This window comes from Falco rusticolus, chromosome 13, assembly GCF_015220075.1.
Source record: "Falco rusticolus isolate bFalRus1 chromosome 13, bFalRus1.pri, whole genome shotgun sequence".
NCBI lineage: Eukaryota > Metazoa > Chordata > Aves > Falconiformes > Falconidae > Falco > Falco rusticolus.
The window spans coordinates 19,508,715-19,523,012 of NC_051199.1; the positions used below are offsets into that span (position 1 = coordinate 19,508,715).

General features: G+C 40.1%; 1 protein-coding gene across 3 annotated transcripts in view; it reads left to right on the plus strand.

The window, feature by feature from the left end:
• LOC119156454 (cytochrome P450 2J2-like) overlaps window positions 1-14,298 on the plus strand; it is a 120,056-nt gene that overhangs the window by 37,081 nt on the left and 68,677 nt on the right. For all 3 annotated transcript variants that reach the window (XM_037406183.1, XM_037406184.1, XM_037406185.1), the window contains one exon: window positions 12,908-13,001. The gene's annotated coding sequence lies outside the window, so the exon portion shown is untranslated. The remainder of the gene's footprint in view (window positions 1-12,907; window positions 13,002-14,298) is intronic.

Consider the following 14,298-nt stretch of genomic DNA (forward strand, 5'->3'; position numbering starts at 1 on the left):
TTGAAAAAATGCAAGAAAATTAGTTTTGTGCAAACAGCTGAAGTCAGAAGAAATGCCACATTGCTTATTTTTAGACATTTCGTACTTGGTGTAGTATTTTGACATGAGTAAATGAATTCACCTCTTTCAGAATGCAGGTCAGAGTTAACTGGAATCAAATCACCAGTGTCAGAAGCAAGATGAAGCCAAATGAGCCAGGCAGCAGTTTATCCTACTGGGTGTTGCCATCATCTTTCCTTTTTCAGTGTTTTCAGAATTTTTCAAATGTCTGAAGTCCAGATGCATGAATAGTTACTTACACCAGTGCCTGATGTCACTGGATTAGCTGTACTGGAAACAAAACCAAGCTGAGGGATCCTGTGTGGCATGGATCTGTTCCTGTCTGATGCCTTCTGGACACACTATCAGCAATATTTGCTGGGTTTATATTTTTGGCAGAAAACTCAGCTTTCCTAAAATGTAGTAAACCAAGTAAAGAGCAGTACAAAGAAGTGGACTGGGAGGGCAAGAAAAGCAAGCTTTAATGAAAGCTATCAGGAAGTCAAAGTTTCAATAAGATTTTTAGTGAACCTAAAAGCACACTGAATTAAGTTTCAGAAAGATTAGGATGCTTGCAAAAGTAAATCTATGCAGGTAATGTACCAAACAAGCATGGTCCTGATATCCTTAAACAAGCAAATGTTTCATTTCAGCTCTGGGACATGCATATACTAAGAATAAACTGTAACACATTTAGTAAGAGGGAATGTCAGGAATTGGGATCTCCAAAGCACAAGAACTGTTCATAGACTGGGAACAAAGTAGCAGTCAATTGCTTTGAGTGAGGCTTCAAATATATAATATTTAGAAGTGGAAATTGCAAATATCTTGCTATGCTTATTTTTAACTCCTCACCCAATTACCTTCAGAAACTTGCAAAATTTACAGGCTATAATGTACCTACTAACTGGAAGCATTAAGGCTGGACTTGAGGTGGCACAAAGAGCAAGAAGAAATCAATGTACATGGCCTTAATATCCAAAATAAAAATAGGGAAAACTAACAGAAATGGGCCTAGCATCCCTGACCCAAATTGCTGCAAGAACTTTGCTTGCAGAGAGTTTGCCAAAGAGAAGAGTAACTTGACATTCTCTAGGTGAAATTACCAGGAACTGGATGATTCCTCCATGTAAGGAATAGCTGGATGATTTGTTTTTGAAGTTTTTGAAGATGCAGAAAAACATGAAGTACTGGAGATCATGTCCATAATTTCTGCATAACAAGGCTAAGGATGCAAACAAAATTCCCCAAAGGGTTAAGAAAATCAATAGGAAAGGATGAGTAAAGACGATGGTAGAGAATAAATTCTAAAGCCTGACAGAAAAACAGATCTCTGTTTTTACAAGAGAGGCTGAAATCAGCATTCTTATGGTAAAAACCTTTTTGTAGGACAACAGACACTGTGCAGATGCTGCTAGCGAGTTTCTTCACAGCACTACTGACTGCCAAGAGTAGGGAAAAGCATGATGACAAGACACTGATGACAGAGCACTTTGAAGTCAAGCTAAACAAACAAGCTCAGCAAGAGACTCCCACAAAGTCTAACAGAAATTAAGCACCCAAAAGTGTGTTTCATAATAGCTTGTCACAAAAGATACACTGAAGTTAAAATCCAGGAGAGATGCAATTCTAGAGTGAATGAAAAAGAGTGAATGGCTTGAGAAATGTTGAAAGCTCGTACTGACCACAGATAAAAATATTTTTTGTTGACAGTATAAAGAAAAGACAACAGTACAAGGAAGAAGTCATATTTAGGTACCAAAATGAAGGCACTTAAAAGTTCACAACAATTAGCAAAACTCACAAGTTAAAAACCTCTAGGGTATCATTGTACATGGGGTAAAGGAACTGAACGAGACAAAGTTAAAGCAAGAACAGTAGCTGACTGCCCATGTTTTGACCCTAAGAACAAAGAAAGCATTACCTACCAAAAGGTATGCATTCTACAGTCTTAAAATTTCATAAAGAAAACAATCTCTATCATAAAACAGATTAGATAAAGTTACTTGTTTTCTTTATTTGAAAATATTACAAATCTGGTTGATAAAGCAATAGTATTGAAGTTACATTACTTAACACGGTTCTCAATTACCTTAAACCATTAATTTCAGAAAATCTAAAAATGTTGTTTATAAAGCTTGCAAAACTCAAGATTGAGAGAACAGTGAAACTCCAGAAGCCAGATCATTGACAGAGGTGGCAGCCATTGAGTCAGTTGCAGTGCAGTCAAGTACAAATACACCAAGTAGTTTGTCCCAAAGAAAGTGGGAAGAGCAAGAGTTAGATGCAGTCTCCTGAAGCTCTGCACTGAGAAGTGCAGAAGTCTTGGCACCAAACCTGCCTCAGCCACATACAGGCCAAGGATTAATCTCATTGAGTGACAGAGCAAAAGAGGATTTGGAAGACACATACCTCAGCATACCTGACCAAGAGATCATAAGCACATCCAGACATAGTAAGGGACAGACAAACTCTGAAGCACAACAATGGGCACCCTCCAGGACAAAGGCATTGACCTCAGAACAGCCCCAAACACAAGAGGATGGCTCTGAGGATGGTATTCCGCCCCCGCTTAGGTCCCAGCAGTCTGAAATGACCTGGGCAATCTATCGTTGTGTTCAGAATAGACATATTGCAGAGAAAGTCATTCTCAACTGAAGGAACCAGCCCTAGGGACTCACTTGACATAGCTACATCTTCGCAGCACAAAAAATGACAATGATATTTGAGAAAGATCTTGCTTTACTTAGGAAGGTTATGTCCAGCTTACCCAGCAGGTAACACTGTAGATGAGCATTTCACTCTTGGCATGTTCTTCACCAGACTGCAGGTAGTAAGCTTGGCAGATACATGCCCAGAACAACATAGGCAGGAATGTGGCCTTCTGACCCAAAACAAAAGCATTAGAAAACCCACAGCTTCCAGAAAAGCCATGTGCAAGAGAAAGCTCAAAAGGAATAAGCCCATGGAGAAGAAACACAATTTTAAAGGGATACAGGTGTATGCACCAGTAGTTGCAAAACAAGAAGCAGCTTTTAAAATAGGGTAAGACTTGGAGACAAAGAAAAGCTGAGAAGGTTGCAATGACGTACAAAAGTGAACAAACAAGCTAATAAATGAAGATTGCAAGACCAGTGTGACCCTCACCCTGTCTTTGGCTGTAAACAATTCATATGTTCAAAATGAGTACATTTGGGAGTTTGCAATGTGTATTCTTCTAAACCAGCCTTAACAAAAAAAAAAAAACCCAAACAAAAACAACCAAAAAAACCCCACAACAAAACCCCCAGGATATAAGCACTGACCTATAACTCCAATGTACTCTATAAAATACTAAAAATAAGCAATGATTTCCCTTCTTTAGTTCACACTGTCAAGTATGTCAGGGTGCTTTATCATTAACAACTACAATTTACATCTATCAAGGCAAAGATATCTATTCCTACATATGAAGGCAAGAAATTACATAGCACTATAGGATTATTGATACTTAAAATGTGTAATGGTGCAGATTTGTTAGTCAGGCAAGTATTAATACCCCTGATTTTACATGGTAGGAATTTAAATGCAAAACATGAGAGGCAGAATCAGCACAACTCAATAATGTATTCTAATTACTACACTCAAGTTACAGCAATACATTATCCCAGATTAGTATAAGCAAAGCTGTACCAATCCCATTACCTATCTGCCTTACACTTCCCAAATGCTTTGCAGTCAGGTATATACAACTCCCCAGTCTTTAATTAGGTTGTGGAAAACAGAAGTAAAGCAACAGGAGGTAGAGAGCAAGGGAAGACCTAGATAGAAGCAGCCACATGGGCATTACAGGGGGTGAGGATGGCTCATAACCATGAGAAGGTAACACCCTCTGACCAAACCTGACATTGTGACTGGCAGTTCAGAGTCTCAAGTACACCATCATTTCTCACAGGCTTTTTCCTCAAGCAGGGCTATTTTTAATAATATTTCAGGTTTGAGAGGTTGACTTAGCAACCTAAATAAGCCTCCAGAAATACTCTGGAGAAAGATTTAGGTGACTTTTCTTCATTTGATTTTATATATCTTAAGGGGGGGTGGGGGGAAATCAGGCATTAGCTCAGAAGCTTAATAACCCTCCATCATGTACACACACTCCTAAATCTCCAGCATGGTAGCAGGGACTAACCTTTTGAAGTACTGCACTAATTGCATTAGGCTGCTAACAGAGGACATCTGTTTTGCTGAAGCAGCAATGTGACAATTAGCCATGTATAAAGTGCAGTGCCCAGAAGTCCGACGCCTGCCTTTCTTCCCTGTTCAGGGAAGCTGCTTCTTCTTGATTCCAAGGAGAGTTAAATGATGGGGACTTGCACTGCAAGGTGCTAGTATGACAAGAACAGGGGGATTGAGTGTTTACACACTGTGTGTGGCAAGAAATTCCCTTCTCAGTTGAGCTCAGCCAGGACTGTGTCCCAACAAGCCCTATTAATCTGCTCTCTCTCCCAGCATCTCACCTCTGTGCTGGTGGTTTGTTGCTTTTCTGCAAATTCCCTGAAGGAGGGAGGGTCACATCTAATCAATGCCTCTCCACGTTTATCCGAATCTCCTATGGAAGAAAGCCCTCAGACAATGCTGCTTATGGCTTTGCCATTCAGTGCCTGCCCTCAGGAAATAACTTCCAACACCTACAGCAGCTCTGCTAGTGGGACTTTCAAGAAAGATGGCAAGCACACTCAGCAGCTTTCAGCATTTGACAATTACTTACGGATCAAAGGGTAAGCTGGGTGGCAGCCATTGATACTATATAACAAATTAATATGCAAGAGATTAGCAGTTGGTGCTGGCAAAGAAAATACAGTTCTTTAGACACAAGTTTCTCAATCGTTTGCACATGGAGTAACTGCAGTACATGCATACATCCCCAAACTTAAGCAAGAAAAAAAAAAGGGAAAAAATTGACATAATTTTTGTTGTTCCAATTATTATGTTACTGCTTGTGCATTACAGTAGCAATGTCCAGGAAGATCCTTTTTCCCAAAAAATGTTTGGTGGGTGTTGAGTTAGAAGGGATTGAGAAATACCACTTGAGGTCAAAGGTGTTGCTCCTCCTATAGATAATATGCTGCAAGAAATTTTATTGCATTAATACTGCTGAGAGAGGCTTCAATGTTTCTCACACACATCAGAAAAGCCATGTTCTACCACAGGAAACAATATGTATCATCCTAAACATCCATCACTTTTATATATCATCCCTGTCAGCAACCCTGCAGCCTCCAGTTTTGTGTGACAGATGGAATGAGGATTTATGGCAGAGAGTGGGGATGTTGAACATGCAAGGGACAGCACAAGGTTGCAGTCCTGGAACTGGGACAGAGGAGAAGAGTTCTTCAGAGGCTGAAGAACTATTGTACAATTGCAGAAAAGTAGGTAGCAGGAAAAGCAACTTCTTCCAGGTTTATTTGCTTCAGGAAAGATTTTTCTTCAGAACATCTTATAAACCATTTCACCGACTGGAAAATCCACTCAGCTTGCAGAGATTCTCAGGATACATACTGAAAGATCTGTGAAAAGCTACCCCTCCTCAAAACGTCTGTGAAACCTTCAAATGCCTTTCTCAGACCTTTTCCTTTTGCCTCAGGTATTTGCCCTCTCTTTCATTTTTCTTGTTTTTCATGGCACTCCTTCCTGTCAGGACAGCCACATGCACAAAGTAGCTCTCTGCTGCTCATGTGCTTCTCCAGTTAAAGAGACTGTTAACATTTACACAGGAGTGCTGGAAACAACAGGGACAAGCACACAGGACAGTTGAGTATTTCCGGGCATTTCCTATGTCAAAGTGATCTCACCCTTTCCATTTGCTGTGACTTTCCAGAAACAGGCACAGCTCACATGGCAGCTTGTAGCTGGGTGTCTCCCCTCAGCTCAAACTTCAGTTACTGCAGCGTCTCCAAAGTGAAGATACTCTGCAGATTTACAATCAGCTTGAACTGGATCAGGTCCTGGAAAACACAAGTTAGAAAAAAAATAATCCATGAATAATTAGGAAGAACGAGATCTCTTCACTGACCTATGAACCTCACAGGCTTTGTTACTAATGAGTATGTCCTCTCCCCTATTAAATATTTATACAAACAGTGGGGTAATTCCTTATGCTACTGCACTTGGTAATTTCTGTCCACCTTCACGAGGAGATCACACCGACTGCTTTGTTTTTTCTGAAACCAGGAGACAAAACAACATGAAAGTTTGTATTTGTAAAAGTGCGTATCATAACTCCAGAAACTGTACAATTAGCAAACACAAAGCAAGGCCAGAGAATGGTGTTTGTCCATATTTCATAGCTGGTTTTCTCCACTTGTCTGTATTAAAAAAATATGCCTGCAGCAACGTGAAGGCCTAACTTTTTTTCTACTAGTCCTTCCTACAGAGATTTAACCCTGTTACATACATGCATCACCCATACCCTTCTTTTACCACTCATCTTTTCCTCATCCATTTTAATAACACAACGTGAAGGCCAAACTTTTTTTCTACTAGTCCTTCCTACAGAGATTTAACCCTGTTACATACATGCATCACCCATACCCTTCTTTTACCACTCATCTTTTCCTCATCCATTTTAATAACATGTTCCAGGCTGAAGAGAATGTCATTAATTCTGTCACAAGCAAATTTCTCCAGCACAGCAAACATTACTCCTCAAATATGCCCTGTCTGATCTGTTTTAAGGCAAAATTTTCTAAACAATGTGGTCACAATTGTATGACATATTTGCAACAAACTGCTTTTAATGAATTTGTGGTTTACCTCCAGAGATCCTTAGGGTATTTAGTTTATGAATGCAAAGAGAGAGAACTGCATGACCAAATGAGAACTGGAATCACAGATGGATAGTACAAACACTGGATTTTGAAAAACATGCCTTATATTCAGAAAATCTCATCTACAATTGGAAACAAAAATGAAACTGCTTTTATAAACAGAATTAACTTCTAACTGTTCAAAACAATGGTCTAAAATTTTTTAAAAGCACTGAAAAGTTTTTTATCCTGTTTTGTTTTTTAATTCAGGCTTTCAAAAACTGCACTTCAAGTGGTGGTTGAACAATATCATAGAAATGGTAGATCACAGGGCTGAAATAGCAAGAAATAAATACTTGTCAGCTGAGCACTGTAATAAAGTTTTATGTCCCCTGTACTATAGGTCCCAGTATAATTGTATTAAAGCAAACAGTACTAGTTGCACAGGTAGGGCTGTAGCATCCTAGTATATTTTAATTTCAAGCTAATTGAATGAGTCTATATGTCAGTTTGAATTTCTTTTCAAGTACAATGAAAAGGTGGACAGCAATAACCAAAACCAAATATCTTCTCCCATAGTAAAGCTCAGTTCAGACTTAGTGTGCGTAAGGTCTGTAATTATGTGATGTGTTATCCACAGCACTGTGCCTGGCAGCCCCTGCTCTGTGAATAAATTCAGACTGCAGAAAGCTTTGTCTGTTGTCTCAGGCTTCATCTCTCTCATGCTGAATGCTGGTGCTGTCATGAAAAGACAGAATAGCAAGAAAATCTTCTGGCCAAGCCAACAGAAAACCACTTTTGAAAGCTGGTTTCTCACCCTGAATGCCCAGGTACTGCTGGGCAGGTCAGTCCCTACTTGCAGGTGTAGCCCACTGACAATCACACAGTCACTAAACGCAAGTCTGTCTGTAGCCAGCAAAGCTCAGGTCTGGGGAAGCGTAATGTCCTCATAGCTTACAGCCACTGCAGGTGTGCTTGGAATACAAATATTTAATTTTCTCTTCTTTTAATATTTTCATACACAAATGCAAACACATGCTAAGCTGCTGAAAAACTTAGGCCCTAAGCTTCTCCAGTGAAGTACTTAAGACCATTTGTCAATGTTGGCATAGAGGCTACGAGGACTGTTTCCCCATTAGCAAAATCAGGGTGATGGTACCCGGAGCTGTGAAGATTTAGTTGTTATCTTTTGCGCAGCATTCAGACAATACAATGAGGATGCCACAGGAAATGCTATGGATACATACAGTCATGCAGTATTTGGTTCTGTGCAAATTTTGGTGATGCAATAAATCTGAATATACCACTGGATGATAAGGATGTAGAGAAACTGAGGGCAACCTTTGCCAATAGCAACATCCATCCTGCCAATGGAGATCCTGTAAATAATACGGTGTGTGATCAAACAGCAATGAAATTTTAGCATGCCTCACAATGCAAGTCTACAAAGAGACTAACTTAAAACCATGAACAATCTTAAAACCAGAATTTCCTAAAGCCTGAAAATCCCGCTACGTGCACATAACAAAGCAGGTGTGTGGTGCAATCAAGTAGGTGCCAATGGGGAGCAACACAGGGAGCTACAGACAGACAGACATGAGAAAAGGTTTAACAGTAACAATAGATTACACTCCCTGTGACCTGTTTTTAACATGGAAATCATCTTTCCAACATCTACACTTACAGTGTAACCCCCTAAAGGAGTCAGTGCTCAACACACCTTTCAGAAAGGGAAGGATGGAAAGTCCTCTATCTTTGTTCATTAAGCATTATGGGTTGATCTGTTGAGACATTTTCTACTGTTCAGATTCATGGAGCACATGGCTTTCTCTGATCAAATGATGGTGTTGTTCAAGGAGAATCATTTTGGTTAGCTCTGTGTTAAGCATCCTGTCAAACACATCGTAAGAGACAAGTAATTTTCAGTCCTGACTTCCGTACTACAAAAACTCATCTGAAGAGCTGGATAAAAACCAAGAACAAGCTAAAACTGATGAACAACAGCTGGAATTATTCTATTCAATATTTTCTATTTCGTTTGGGGTTTAAGCTTTTTGGGTGTTTGGTGTTGGTTTTTTTTTAATTATAGGAAAGTTTTTTCTTTTGGCAGTACTTAGCAAGGAAAGGAGAGAGGCAGGGTAAATGGAACAAATGCTCTGCTTCTAAGCCTCATAGATGCAATTCCTACATTTCAAATTGTATAATTACTTTGTTTTTCCAACATCTGGGCCACTATCTCACCTAGAGAAAATGAGGGTTAATATGAGACACACGGTAATTTATTGGGAGCTTCCTCAGTACACTGCATTCCCTTATGTGGGAGAGACTGTAAGTACAGAGAAAATTATAGACCTCATCTTTTTCAGAGGACAGAAGAGCATGGTCAGAGTGAATAATATCCATGTACTTAGTAATCAAGAAACCCCAAAGATACTGTGTTTTATCAAAATGTTCAAGAAATCTATTAAGGACATTGTATTGTAGCATTTGAACCTCATCCTGAACCAGTCTCATACTGATTGCAAATGAACATGTAATGAACTCCAGGACAGCGTGGTGAAACTGGTTTGTTTCAAGCTGGCCCTTGCTAGGCTAGTGACAGCAATGCAGGCACAGCCCTTTCAAAGAGACCTTTGCTGCCCTCTGCCTGGTTCCTCGGAGGATGCACTGCTGAAATATTAAAATGGGATAATTTTGTGCTGTACAATTCATACTTGATCTATGCTGAACTACCCGGCATTCTTTCTAGCAGCTGTTGATGTTCTTCTTAAGCAAGCTGAAGGCTGCGCAAAGACAACTTCCCTTAACTACAGCATCAGACCAAATACATGCATTAGGACTAGATACCTAAACAGTGAACTCCTGCAGAGATGTGTCCTTTTCTGCCATGACTCAGGCCAATGCCACAACAGCGTCAGAGTAGCAAGCCTGAAATCCTGCGTATCTCTGCCTGCAGGTCCCATTGCTCAATAATAGTCTTAAAATTTACGAGTCAGAACCTATGCTCATGTGACTGCATCATTGGAATAAACTTATTTAAAGTATTCAAAAAAGTTATTTCAAAAAGATTATTATACAAAACAGTCCAAAAATTTTCATTTTCTCTGTAATGCTCCTTAAAATGCATTCCTTGTAGAATATCATCATATCACCAGCTGAGCCCGAAACAGAATTATATTATTAGCTCATCCTCTGTTTCATCTGCTGTATCTCTACTGAATGAACTATTCAGGGAAAGGACTGCAATGTTATTATTGTTATTCCTTCAACATTAGAATCACTCACTGCAGGACAGCAAATAAATAGTTTCTGGAGTGTTGGCTAAAAATAGCACAGGCTGGGGGCTGAGATTTCTTCACAGATAGGAGGGCAAATTCATAAGCTTTTCACTAAGAAAAAAAGATACGCAAAACTCAGCTGAAATATTGTTTCAAATTAATCTAGTTATTTCAGATTCTTTCAGGCTGATGATCTCAATGGATAAAGACAGTTTCAAGTAACCCCTCTCAGAAAATTCTTAATGAAAACTTCCTGGGTTTCTCACTAAAACTTTTATTCAAAAAAACCTAAAGGAAAATGTTTTAGCTCAGGACATCAAACTCGAGTTTGAATGCTCTGGCTTTTAGAGGCATTTTGAGTCACTGCAAAACTAAAATGTATTTTTCTGCTGCAACTTACTGCTTTGTAGGAACCATAATGATAAAAAAAAAAGAAATCCAAGAGAAAACTGTCACTCCAGGAAGAAAGGAAGGAGGAAAGAACCAGAGATGTTGGAATAGGGTCATCCTAAGCTCTCTGGCTGTCTGACATTAAAACTGATAAGGAGAAGTATCCATGTTATGATGGCCTGCATGCTTCCACAAAGGTCATAAATCCAAATAAAATGGTCCTGCGTTTAAGTTTCTGTAAACAATGACAAGTTTGGGAATACTTGTTTCTCACCTTGCTGCAGGCATCAGTTTGGGATCTGATAGCATCAAGAAACTAGACCTTATATCCAGGCTTGGTGTTTATACTAACTATCAAGGTCCTTGATTAAATATGGAATAGCACTAGATCAGGACTGAATCCCATTCAGTGCATCTTTCCAGCTTGATATGTTACTATTCATACGTATTTCCTGAGTTTTCCATTAAATTTTGCAATGCTTCAGATACCCCACATTACCCTAGAGTTTCTGAGATTGTGTCAAAGCCACATTAAAGAGTGGTAAATTACAATAGCAACCTCTCTCCTGAAACAAGACCTCTAGCTATGTCATCAAACAAACCTAAGTAACTGACATTATTTGGTGAGCACTGGCTCTTTCTGTTTTCCTCCTAGTGCTTACAATTTGATTATTTTTCCAAGGTATTTCAAGAAGTGCAATGAGGCTGACTGATTTATAACACTGCAACTTCTCTTACCTGCTGAAGACAAGCAAATGTTTGACCTTTTCCCATCCCCCACAGGTTCTCACCGATAATTGCTAATAGCTCTGAGGTTGATACTGTTCCCTAAATGCCCTGGTATGAATCAGCCCAGCCAATCTGAAAACATCACATTTATCTAGTTATTTTCTAACCTCTTCTTCCTAATGTAGACAGAAATCCTCCATGAACATCAGCGGTGTTAAATGTGTTTGCCTCTGGATCACCATTGCCATTTTCATTGACAACCAAATCAAAAAAGGCATTAAATTATCCATCTGCCAGAGAGCCTTCCTGATGTACACCGTTTTAAGAAACCAGCACTTTCCTTGGTCCTCTTTATACTACTGAAATACAGAACCTTTATTCTTTATTACTTATATGTGCTTTGTGTATAAACTTTAAGGATACATGGAGCAAATCTGCCAGGTTCTAGATGCTGAAATTTTCATCTCATCTCAATAGTCACTGGCAAATTTTTCAAGGAATGAGACAGTGCAGAAGCCTTCACTTTAAGTTGCACTTCTGATGCTGTACAGACACTGGAATATGTTTGTTAAGGCTCAAGAAACAAGGGCAAGAACTGTGTGGAAATTTGTTTTATACAACTCCACTTTATTTCTTGCCCTGCCTTTCTCTTATTCTTTGTTAGGAGCCCCATTTCTGTCCCTGTTAAAGGGGAATACTTATCACAGCTGGGAAAGGTCCACTTTTTCCCTGCAGATGCAGCACAGCACAGAGTAGAGACATCCACGCTGGCTTTGCAAGAGTTAACTTCGATGTCAGGAAAAAGCTCACTGCAAAAAGGCAAAATCCTGCCTGGGCTAATGGCTCCACTGAAAACCAGGGCAAGCTCCCTGCACAGCTGGGTTTGACCTGCTCCTGCTGCCCGAGCAAGGTCATTTACAGCCAGTTCAAAAATCTTGGGGCTGAATGTACGTCCTGATGTCCAAGTACAGCTGTGCAACCACTCTCCCTTCTCCTCAACAGGGCATCTGATATGATGTGTTCCTCCTGTTCCATTGCAGTCACAACTTCCCACACTGCCAAATCATGACATTTATGATCACATTTTGTAGTCGACAACAGGCGAAAGCTGACACTGGTCCATTCTAAGTAAGTTCAAAAAGCAAACAGCTAGAAGAGAAATAATTTGAGCTACTGAAGATTTGCTTAGTCTTCATGTCTCCTTGCTGCTTTACCTGCCTTCTAGCTGATACTGGAAAAAAATTAAATTCTCTCTAATTCTAAGGCTCTCTTCCTGGAATTGCCTTGGTTTTTTTACCTTTCCCCTTTCCTCAGAATTCTTTTTTTTTATTATCACTAGGTAAAAAAAGGACTCCTAGGCCAAGGTGTATTTTAAAAGGTCTCTGCACTAAGCAGTGATCTACTTTTCTTAACCTCTTACCTCTGAGAAAACGTTTGCTCCTCTGTTGAGTAAAGATCTGAGAACAGGAAAACATTTTACATGTTAAATTCAGAAAAATCATGTTTTACAAAGTTAAAACTCTTAGAGAAAACCTTTTATTTCCACCTGATTTTGGAAAAAAACCAAGTTGACCTACATATGCTGTTTTAATTGTCATTTATAGTTACTTGTATAATTATTATAGCTTTCTCTTTCCAAATGCCTTCAGAACAGAGACATAATTTTTTTCTCTTTTCTTTTTATAGTTTGGTCTCAATTTTATCCATAAGGACATCACCTCTCACACCTGCTGACATGAGCTACTCCAGAGACAAAGAATTGTGAAGCCACCTTCACCAGGTAACTCCTCTGGTTTCAGGGTGTCCTTGCAGATTTCAGTGGAAACAGTTGACTTATAGTATCATAAGGCTCTGAGCCTCTCCAAGAGCTGCATGAACCCAAAATCTTCAACTTTGCATCTACGTTTTCTATATTTTCCTTTATATGCAGATCTTCTGCTGTATGATTGAACAGTTGCATGATGCTGCTCTGGGGAGTCACAGAGACAGGGCTCAGCAATGAGGGGAGGGCAGGGTGATGAAGGACAAAGCAAAGAGTTCCATATCTGATAAAACCACTGTGCTAAAGCCTGACACCTTTCCATGTTTGTAAACAAAACTGAACTTGCAGTTTATTTGCAGGAAAAGACAGTGTGGCCTAGCCAAGTCAGTGAGTCCCCCTCCTTGACTGGTTACCCAGGCCAACTCCAATCATTCTCCAATGTTCTGTCTAGCAGGATATAAATTTTTAAGTGTGATATAAAAGGTGTGTGAGAGAGACTGACCTACACACTGCTGTGTGATCCAGCAGAACAGCTGCCCATTAAATGGGGGAAGAAATCGCTCCCCAAAGTACAATCAACTTTACAAGGTAAAAGCAACTAACCTTGGCCATCAGAGAGCGGTTGATGATATGGGAGCAACAGCGCCGTGCGCTGACACCAGCAGGCTGACTAGCATCCATGACACAGAGGACAGAAAGGGTGTGAATCCTTCTCGTCTGTCCTAAAAATAGAGCCTGAGCAAACCACGAGCAATAATGCAGAAGCAATAAATAGAGAAGAGGGAGGAATGAAGGATATGGTGGATGTCTCCAAGACACTCCTTAAGATGAGCAGCCCTGGAGCAATGCAGCTCAGCAGCCTGATGGAGGAGGCACCATGCAGCCAAAGCTGAGAGAGTTGGCATGGAACATGGGAGTGACAGCTGCGCTCCTCTCAAAGCTGCTCTCAGCTTTGTTGGCCTTCTGTGGCAACATCATCCAGGTTTTAAAAGGCTTTTAAAAGCTAAAAAAGACCATGCTTTATTAGAACATGAGCTACAGTGAATCGTTTTTAAAATAGGTCAGGCAAGAACAGAAATGCAAGGGCTCTGGAAAACAAACCTTTCCCACCTCCCTGCTGTGAGCCTGCTGCTGAGGTCCTGCTGCCACACTCGTGTGCTGGGCTCTCCTCTCCTGGGCGTCTGCACAATGGATTAAAATTCACCAGCGAGCAGTTCCTGTCACTGACAGACCACCCACAACCATGAGCAAATAACCTACCCACGTACAATGTGTAGTTTTCCTCTGCATCACCCTGCGTGTCTCCTCTTAAGCA